Source organism: Astatotilapia calliptera, chromosome 18, assembly GCF_964374335.1.
Source record: "Astatotilapia calliptera chromosome 18, fAstCal68.1, whole genome shotgun sequence".
Taxonomy (NCBI): Eukaryota; Metazoa; Chordata; class Actinopteri; order Cichliformes; family Cichlidae; genus Astatotilapia; species Astatotilapia calliptera.
Window position 1 is genome coordinate 1,626,090 of NC_137439.1, and position 10,859 is coordinate 1,636,948.

The 10,859-nt window shown below is 41.2% G+C and overlaps 2 long non-coding RNA genes across 3 annotated transcripts; one reads left to right on the forward strand and one right to left on the reverse strand.

Moving 5' to 3' along the window:
* Positions 1-727: 727 nt before the first annotated feature.
* Positions 728-4,965, reverse strand: LOC113010380 (uncharacterized). Of its 2 annotated transcripts, none has more exons than XR_013903091.1 (4): positions 4,824-4,965; positions 1,573-4,288; positions 1,013-1,200; positions 728-867 (listed from the first exon to the last, which is right to left on the reverse strand). It is a non-coding gene; the product is annotated as an uncharacterized LOC113010380 (long non-coding RNA). The 2 variants fall into 2 exon arrangements; XR_003270321.2 differs by having other exon boundaries at positions 1,336-4,288.
* LOC145421732 (uncharacterized) lies at positions 4,506-5,679 on the forward strand. Its single transcript, XR_013903095.1, has 4 exons — positions 4,506-4,772; positions 4,943-5,101; positions 5,218-5,319; positions 5,513-5,679. It is a non-coding gene; the product is annotated as an uncharacterized LOC145421732 (long non-coding RNA).
* The last annotated feature ends 5,180 nt before the right edge of the window (positions 5,680-10,859 follow it).

A 10,859-nucleotide genomic window follows, 5' to 3' on the forward strand; every position in this document is an offset into this window, starting at 1 on the left:
CCAGTGAAGGCGTACATACTCTGATGTTGTCTCATAGCTACATGTGAGTTTGACAGATTCTCCTTCTGTTTCAGTGACTTCAGGTTGTTGAGGAGTGATTGAGTCTCCAGCTGTTAGTCCTGGAAAAAGAAAGAAGAAAAGTAGTGAAATGCAGTCTGTATATCTGCTTAATGCAGCAGCTTCAACTAAACTTTAATCCCTGTTCTTAAACTCACCTATAATGTGAGATAGAAGCAAAAAGAGGTGCAGCAACATGTCTTTGGAGTTATTAAAGCCAGACAGACAGCACATGAACAATGTTCTTCCACTGCAGCACAATGACCAACAAATAATGTCATTGGATGAGCTCAACTTCAGTGGGCGGGGCCAGTGTAATAGCTGAGCCAATCAAATAGTTCTGTGCTTCCACAGCAGCTCTGTCTCTGTCTCTGATCTTTACTGCTTCATTTCTCTGTTGTCTTTGTCATCAGTCCAATGACACAAGAATCAGAGGTTTAACAGTGTGTGGCTCCCTCTAGTGGATGTTGTGGAGTATTCTGTTGTCTTTGCTCCAAAGGTTTTTGTACAGAGTTTTGCTGTTTCCTGTCACTGTGGGCTGCAGAGCACAGTAGTACACAGCAGAGTCAGTCACTGCAGCAGAGGAGATCTCCAGATGAAACTCCTTTTTTTCTTTGTCATGTATAAACTTCAGCTTTTCTGTTTGCTCTGAATGTTCTGCCATAACAAGCTGTGGACGTGAACCAGACTTCTGATGGTACCAGAAAAGGTACTGAACATAACCTGAATAGTTGCAGGAGAGAGTCACAGTGCCTCCTTCCAAACTCGTCACTACATCTTTAGATGGTGTCAGTAAATCCTCAGAGGATCCTGAAAACAACAAAGACATATTTCACCATCATGTTTCTGCATCTTTAAACTTAGTTTATAAAAAGTGAATCAATTCAAACAACATCCAGATATTTTCATGTCCATCATCTCCTTTTACATCTCACTCCATCTTTTGATGACTCACCAGTCTGAAAGGAGACTATCATCATCCAAATGAAAAGCAGCAACATGATTTTCTCTTGGACTGAATGAACAATAGAGAGAACACAGCAGCTCTTCAGCTCCTAAATGAAGCCGTTCATGTTCACTGCTGTAGCTCCTCCTCCAAAGGCTGCTTCTTCTGGATAGGCTTGGCCCTGGTTTCTGTGGAGCCTGTAAACAAAGAGCTTTGAATATTTGAAACATTTAGCAGAATGTAGAATAATCTCACTCATGTATTAAACAGCAGAAGTACACGTGTAAACCAGCCAGCATCAACACTGGACTTTAAAGAAATCCATTACTGACCTGTGATGGACCGAACAGTGAAGGAAACTCAGGCACAGGTTAAAGTCCAAAAAAGGTTTGTTTGTTTGTTTGTTTGTTTGTTTGTTTGTTTGTTTGTTTGTTTGTTTGTTCATTTAACCCAAAATCAAAGTTGGTTAAATTTATACAAAAGATCATCAAAATCTTAGGCCCATAAAACAGGTCAAAGTAACAGAACTCTACTCAATGTGTAAAACAAACATTATGACTCAAACAGACCTGCCCGCATCACCGTCTTCTTCTACATTTTAATGGCGGTTGGCAAAACAACTTTAGGTGCATTACTGCCACCTTCTGGACTGGAGTGTGGGTTGGCGCGGTTTCTCCACCTACAAATCCATTTATACGTCCTCCCTTTAATACCGATCTGATGCAACCTGATCAGGAGTCCTTCTTTCCACATCACATCGTACGCCTTCTCGACATCTACAATCACGGCTGCTACACTCTCACTGTTCACTTGGGCACGCCTTATTTCATGCTCTAGACGCACAGCTGGATCTATCGTGCTTCTTCCTTTTCTAAACTTTGGTAATACTTGATCTTACTATTAGTTTCCAAAAAGTCAATTAATCTTTCATTCACCATTTTTTCCATTACTTTCCCCAAATGTGATGTCAAAGCTATCGGTCTATAACTTTCCGCCAAGGCTGGATCCTTTCCTGGCTTACATACGGGAACAATGATCGTTTCTACCTTCTTCCCATACTTTGAACATTTTACTAATATAGTCTTACGAGGGTTGCTTAAGTTTTTAATCATACAATAACTATCTGATCTCTACCTGGAGTCGTATTTCTTACTTCCATTAATGAATTATTTAACTCTGCTACTGAAAACATGATATTTATCAGACCTTCGTGTTTCTTCTCTTCCGCTGATTTCTGCAGTAATTTTCTGTGCTGTGAACTTTTGCAAATGCTCTTTCCAATAATTCAGCTTTACTCCTATTATCTACTAATAATCTGTCATTATCTTTCATTACTGGATAACCATACTCGTTCCTCTTCCCAGACATTTTCTTTATAGTTGTCCAGACTCTCCAAAGGGGTCGATCTCCCCAAAGTATTACAGTACTTCCTCCAATATTCCCTCTCAGCTGATTTAACTACCGTTCTTACTTCTGCCCGTTTCCTTTTGTAGCATATGAGATTTTTAAACACACAGTGCTCTTTTCAGCATTTTAAATGCTTTGTTCTTGGCTTTGATTATGGCTGTACGTTCTTGCGTCCACCATGGCACTACCTTTATCCTTTTACTGCCACCTTTCTTTGGGATGGATGCTGTTGCTGCATAAGTCATAATCTGACTAACTGTAGAATTTAACTGATGCTTAATGTTTTACACAAACACCAGTTTGCTTCGTCAAACCTCCATTTCCTCTTTTTCTGTTGCATCAGCGTCTACACAAATATCAATAACTATCGGATAATGATCACTACCAATCGTACTCTCTTTTAACACTTTCCATGTGCTCCTACCTGACAAACATTGTGAAACCATTGTGACATCAGGACACGACTCTGTACCTCTTACCAAATCCACCCTTGTGCCAGAGCCATCATTTAGAACCACTAAATCCTTCTCCTCAACTACATCCTCTACCACCTTCCCACTGGTGTCATTACACTGCCCTTATAAAGTGCTTGGTGTAGTTTCCCTCTCCAATCCCTAAGAAGCATTTGCATTTCTTTCCTCTCCAACTTTTTAAACGGACTCTAAAAATTAATTATTTTGATATTTCCTTTCTGAGACCATACTTCTACAACTATCACCTCTAACTCTGCTGTAGCCGACTATACTTAATTTCATTCTTAACAAACGTTGCACATCCTCCACTTTTACCCACCTGAATGCTCGAGTATCCTTGAATAACAAAGTCTAGACTTGGTTTAAATCTGTTTCTTGTACACATATAATACCCGGCTTCAAATTTAATGCACAAATAGCTCCCTTCAGTTCCTGGCCAATTTGCAATACGCTCCTAGCTTTCCATTGAAGAATTAGCATTAAGTTATAGCTTGTGGGTCTGATGTACATTCTCCATGACTAAGATCTCAATGTATTTTTCCCCAAGACAAATCTTCACTTTGAAAAACTTTGCTGCTGCTTTTACTACTATCTTGATCTTTTCTGTTTTGACTTGCGCCAAGAACAAGACACGTTTATCCATTTGGACTTCAGGCTGATTCCTGCCCTTCTCCATCCCTCTCCCATCACCTATTCCTTGTTCCTCATCAGGTTTTCTGCCCTTGTTATTTACTCTCCTCAAAGCTTCTGCATAAGATATCCTCTCCTCTGTTCCAACTTGTTGAATCTCTGCTGCCTGCTTCCTTACTGTGCACCTGTCATGCGCTGCTGCATGTGGCCACCCACAGTTGCAACACTTAACCTGACTCCTGCCACAGTCACCATACATATGTTCTCCCCCGCATCTTCCACACCTCACTCTTCCTTTACACACTATGGGACCAAAGCTCTGACATTTGTAGCACCTGAGTGGAGGAAGCACATAAACACGGACACTAAAACTCATGTACTCCACCATGACTTTCTCTGGCAGCTATTCCCTTGGAACTCAAGCAGTACTGACGGACTATTTTTCTCCATTTCTAACAGCTTGCAGTCTTTTTATTCCAGTGATTTCTCCTCCGTTGATCACTTTCCTCATCTCCTCCAGATTTTCCCCACTGGGAATACCTGAAATCACTCCTCTACACCCTCTCCTCTCACTAACCACCTTCCTGTCCATAATCTCCTTTTTTACAAAGCATTTTCAACTTGAGCGCTGTGAAATGCACTTCACACACACGCACAGTTCTTTGTCGCCAGATGCCACGTTTATTTTTAGTTTTCATTTGTTATGACTGTGCACAGTCTGACAGCTCCGGTCTCAGCTGATTCCCAGCTTCCTCTCCGCTCCTCTCCCATCTCACTAAAAAAGGGGAAGGAAACCATCATCAGTCCGAATGCCATCAGCTGTTCTCACCTGCGTCTCCAGCACCGCCCCGTTGAGCTCACTGCACCACTCCTCCCCTGCAGCCGTGCCCGGTGTTCCGACAAACCATCCTACTTTGGCAATTTTAGCTGTTAAAGTACGTTTCTAGCTCATGTTGACAAAGGTAGGATGGTTCGCCACTGAATTTTAGCAGTTTAAGTATGCTTGCAGGTGACATTAACAAAGGTAGGATGGTTTGGCAGTTAATTTCATGTTGTGCGCATGCGCAGAAACAACGGGTAGGATGGTTTGCCAAGTAGGATGGATTCCCAGAACACCTGGACCACACCTCCGCCACAAGCGCTTTAGACTTTTGTTCTGCATTTTTACATTTCACAAACAATCACCCGTCTCGGAGCACCTTAGCCAGCTCAGAGCTCAGTCAGAGCAATTGGACTCAGTCCCATTATTTCATTCCCAGGTTTGAATTTCAATATCACTTTAAATTCTTCCATCATTACTTCATGCCTACCATCTTCCTCTTCAAGTGCTCGCTTCCGTGTTGGCGCAGATTTCAACCTGTCCTTCCTAACCCCCACGTTTCTACTATGTCCAATTTATTTCAATCAATGTCCATTTCCTCATCGTCAGAAAGCCCTCCACTACTACTTGCCATTCTGACCCAGTCACAGTCCAGATTATGCCAATCCACCGGCGATCGAGTGTTATTCCAAACAGCAAGCCTCTAACCGAACAACTCCTGCCCGAGCCAGCTGTCAAAGCGGCGGCGCGTCGAGCTCCCTCTGTCAGGTAAGTGAGACAAAGGAGAAACTTAATAGTGGTTGATCATCCCACAAAAACACATAAAAGGGGTAAAATACACAAAAAAACTAACTAAAAAAAATCCAATTCCCCCCATGATCCAGAGTTATGGTATGAGCCAGTTTGCAGTTCTCCATACAGACTTGCTCCGCCCCTTTTCCACCTCTTGGCTCATCAATCAAGAGACTGGAGCAGCTGCAGCTGAGGTAACTCAGAAAACAAAAAGATTAAATCATACATAACAGTGTCAACTAAAATGTGCGCACTTATTTTAGAATACAGTGTTATATGAGTATTTAAATTAATTCTAAACCAAACCCAGTTATTTATTATCCTGTAAATGAAATTCTATGTTCAAAGAAAGAAAAGTGTGAATGTTGTTGGATTGTGTGTCCACAGGTGTTTGTATTTTGCGCCGTAATAAAATGACGGTAAAAGGCTCCGCCCACTTCCCATCCAGGTCTTACCATGCAACGACTCTGTGAATGCACTGGAGAAGTGTAGTGGTAGAGTCCTCCGTCAGGAATGAGATATGTGTGTCGACTTTTTATTCTCCCTTAAGATTATCGTGCCATAACGCTGCACAGAGCAGCTCTGCTAACAGGTTATGGGCCCAGAGCAGCAGTAAAGAGATCCTGTAACTGCCAAAGGAAGGGCAGCGTTTCCTGGAAAGCCGCAGGTTACCGGCAGGTGTTAAAAGTTTGGCACGATTGAGTGAGTAAGCGTTTTTGTGCATCATGAGCAGACGCACGGCAGAGTCGGGCAGTCGATATTCCCGTTTGCAGTTTGATGGAGATGAAAGGAAATATGAGATATGGGAAACGAAGTTCCTTGGTCATCTCAGACTACAAGGTTTGAAAGATGTCATCTTAAAGGCTGAGGGTGATGAAGAAGCCGATGGTGAAGATGATGACAAAAATGCAGAAGCATATGCAGAGTTGATACAATTTCTGGATGACAAAAGTTTATCGTTAGTTATGAGAGATGCAGTTGATGACGGACGGAAAGCCCTAAAAATTTTGAGAGGTCATTATGCAGGAGTGGGCAAGCCAAGGATCATAAGTCTGTACACCGAACTTACTTCTCTCACAAATGAAAAGAATGAAAGTGTGACGGACTATATTATCCGAGCAGAAGCAATTATCACAGCGTTAAAAAATGCGGGTGAGTCATTAACTGATGGACTTCTGATCGCAATGATAATGAGAGGTCTACCAGAGACGTTTAAACCCCTGATTGTGCACGTTACACAGAGCGAAGCAAAAATCACATTCTCAGAGTTTAAAGTAAAACTCAGAAGTTATGAAGAAACCGAGAGAATGCGTGCGGCTGTAACTGATGACAACGTAATGAGGACAAAAGTGCAATTAGACCAGGATTCTACTTCATGGCGAGCAGATGACCGAAGATCAAAGAATAATGAGATTGTGTGTTTTAAATGTGGACTAAAGGGACACACTGCAAGAACGTGCCGATCCAGAGTATGGTGCAGTTTTTGCCGGAGTAGTACACACAAAGATGCGACCTGTAGAAGGAAGCTAAGACGGGATGAAGCGAGAGGGGTTGTGGAGAAGGACTACGCGTTCAAGACGGGCTCCGAACCCCAGAGGGTCCAGGACGGCGGCCAAGAGATGCTGAATAACCAGCTACTGGTGGATACGGGAGCGACGTCACATATCTTTACGAAGATCGAGAGTTTTAAGACTTTTGATGACACATTTCGACCCGAGGCTCATTGTGTAGAGTTGGCTGACGGAAGGCGGAGCAGAGGAGCTGCAAAGCGGCGAGGAGATGCTGAGATAAGTATGATTGACAGTAAAGGACGCAGTCACAAGGTAACATTGAAACAAGCACTCTACATTCCATCGTTTCCACAGGACATTTTGTCAGTAAAAGCAGCTACTAGTAACGGAGCCACTGTGGCTTTCAAACACGGGGACAGTTTTCTTAAACATGTTGATGGAACAAAATTCCCTATATGTGAACACGAGAGACTGTTCTTTATAAACACTGTGCAAGAGTTTGAAGAGAAATGTAATGGATGTTTTGATATGCAAACGTGGCATGAAATTCTAGGACACTGTAATTATGAGGATGTTCAAAATCTGCAAAATGTCGTTGATGGAATGGAAATTAAGGGTAAAATCAACAAAAATATGCAATGTGAAGCCTGTATACAAGGGAAGTTTACTCAAACTAGGAACCGAGAACCAGATGAAAAGGCCAGGGCAGCATTAGAGTTGGTACATACGGATTTAGCTGGTCCGATTACGCCAAACTCTAAAGAAGGGTTTAAGTATGTTCTGTCGTTTGTTGATGATTATTCAGGTGCAACATTTGTATATAATCTGAAACACAAAAGTGATACAACTCAAGCAACTGAAAGATTCATTGCAGAGGTGGCGTCATATGGGAAAATCAAGTGCATTCGTTCTGATAATGGAACTGAATTTACAAGCAGACAGTTCAGAGATTTATTAAGTAGACACGGCATTAGGCAGGAAACTTCGGCGCGATATTCGCCTCATCAAAACGGAACAGCAGAGAGGAACTGGCGTACACTTTTTGACATGGCGAGATGCATGTTAGTTGAGAGCGAATTGCCAAAGTCTTTATGGCCATATGCAGTACAAACCGCGGGAGTGATTCGGAACCGATGTTTTAACAAACGCACAGGTCAGACAGCGTATAAGATGTTAACTGGAAAAAGACCTGATCTTTCTAGAATGAAAAAATTCGGATCATTGTGCTATGCTTATAAACAAAATAGGGGAAAGCTGGATCCAAGATGCGACAAAGGTGTTTTCTTGGGATATGACAAAAATAGTCCAGCATATTTGATCTATTTCCCAAAAACCGGGAAAGTTGAAAAGCACAGATTGATAAAAATACTAAATCCCGCGACAATGGATCAACAAACACAGAGTGATCAGATGTATGAAGATGAGGTTTATGAATCCAGAAAAGATGGTGAACCCAAACAGACGAAGGATGAGGATATTCCAGATGGTAGTGAAAGCAGTCAAACTGAGTCCGAGGTTAAAACTGATGATAAAGTAGATGCTGGAGCTACACGTTATCCATCCAGAATCAGAAAGAGACCTGATTATTTGAGTGATTATATCACGGATGTGAAAGAGTGTGAAAATGAACAGATGCAAACCAGTGTTGATTATTGCTACAGATTGTTGTGTGAAATACCCACATCATTTAGCGAAGCTATTGTGTCAAGTGAGTCAAAAGAATGGGAAAAAGCGATGAATGAAGAAATCCAATCCCTTAAGGAGAATGACACATTTACTTTAACCACTTTACCAGAGGGTAAGAAAGCAGTGGGGGGTAAATGGGTTTATGCCGTTAAAAAGAACTCAGACGGATCAGACAGATATAAAGCTCGATTTGTGGCTAAAGGTTTTAGTCAAACAAAAGGAGTTGATTATGAGGAGACTTTTTCACCGACTGCTAACTTATCGAGTGTGAGAGTTTTGATGCAGAAAGTGGTTCAGGATGATATGTTGGTTCACCAGATGGATGTAAAAACCGCCTATCTACACGCACCAATAAATGAAGAAATATATATACAACAACCAGAAGGTTTTGAGACAGAATCAAGTGAGACTAATAAACTGGTGTACAGACTAAAGAAATCACTTTATGGGCTGAAGCAATCGGGTCGTAACTGGAACCAAACCTTACATGACTATTTAAGCAGTTGTGGATTTAGACAAAATATTGCTGATCATTGTGTGTATTCAAAAGAAACTGAAAGTGAAAAAGTAATCATCATAGTGTGGGTGGATGATTTACTCATTGCAGCTAACAATGAAAATGTGCTTTCAGGCGTGAAAGAAATGCTCTCTTCTAAATTCCAAATGAAAGATCTGGGGAAACTTAACCATTTTCTAGGAATAGATTTTATTCAAGAAAAAGAATGTGTCAGAATGTCACAGAAAATATATATTGAGAACATTTTAAAGAGATTTAACATGCAAAACTGTAAGCCAAGGTTAACACCCTGTGAACAGAAATGGACTCATTCTGATAAATCCGAGACATTACCAGATGTGAGGAGATATCGTGAAGCGGTAGGATGTCTTATTTATCTGAGCTATTGTACGCGACCTGATTTAAGCTATGTTGTCAGCAAACTGTCACAACATTTCAATGCGCCAACTGTTGATGATTGGACAGCAGTGAAACATGTTCTGAGGTATCTAAAAGGTAGTCGAGGAAAAGAACTGTGTTTTAGGAAATGTTCAAGTGGAAAACTAGGTCTACAAGCATACAGTGATGCAGACTGGGCATCCGATGTTTCTGATAGACGCAGTATGACAGGTTATTGTGTAAGCCTAAATGAAAATGGTCCTTTGATATCATGGAAAACCAAAAAGCAGACAACTACAGCACTATCAACATGTGAAGCCGAATACATGGCATTAGCAGCAACAGTTCAGGAATGTATGTATTTGACTTATTTGATTCAAGATCTTGATGAGTTTGAGTATGAAATACCTATGATATTGGAGGACAATCAGGGAACAATCGCTTTGTCAAAAAATCCAGTGAACAGACAAAGATGTAAACACATTGATGTGAAATATCATTTTATAAGGTCAGCTGTACATGAAAGGAAAGTGCTCATTGATTACTGTCCAACTGAGTCAATGGTAGCAGATATGATGACGAAACCAGTTTCAAAGTCTAAGTTAGAAAAATTCTCTGTATTTGTGTTTGGAATGTAAGATGTTTTTTCCGGAGGATTGTTTTTCCCCAACCTGTGTACAAGTGGGGGTGTTGGATTGTGTGTCCACAGGTGTTTGTACTTTGCGCCGTAATAAAATGACGGTAAAAGGCTCCGCCCACTTCCCATCCAGGTCTTACCATGCAACGACTCTGTGAATGCACTGGAGAAGTGTAGTGGTAGAGTCCTCCGTCAGGAATGAGATATGTGTGTCGACTTTTTATTCTCCCTTAAGATTATCGTGCCATAACGCTGCACAGAGCAGCTCTGCTAGTTAGCAGTGTTACATATAAGCCTCTACACTAATATTTGGTGGATATTACCACTGTGTGGCTGTAACTGCAGCCATCACGTCCTCAGATCAGAGGATACTGACCTAAGGCTGATCTCCAAAAGTTGATTCTGTTCATCTGGACGTCTTCAGCTGGAGAAACGTTTCGTCACTCATCCAGGTGACTTCTTCAGTCTCAGCTGACTGCAGGTTTCCCCAACCTTATAAACAGCACATTTGCATTGAAATTAGCTACTGAAGGGGAGGTCAGCTAAAATAAAATTTGAATTTGAATTTAAATTTAAATTTGAATTTGACCAGCAACGAGCTGTGAGGTCAGTTTCATGATCATTAATATGCAAACAGTCTTCACCATTGATCAGTGGTGATGGCAGGGAGAATGCATCAAGACATGTACAATAATGTCATTATTATTATTATTATTATTATTATTATTATTACTACTACTACTACTAAGCAAAGAAAGCAAGCAGACAGATGTATTTATATGTGAGTGTTGTCACTGATTGGAGTCGTGCAAAAACCAGTATTAGTGAATTATAACATTATTTCAGCCAAACAGACCCAAAAATAATTTAATGCCAAACTTTAAAATAGAGGGCTGGACATCTATTCATGGTAGTCATGGTAACGGTTTGTGTTGTGGGTAAAACGGTCACTGAACCCGGAGGAACCACGAAGGCAGACCTGCTGGTGAGATTTGTGGGTCCGTC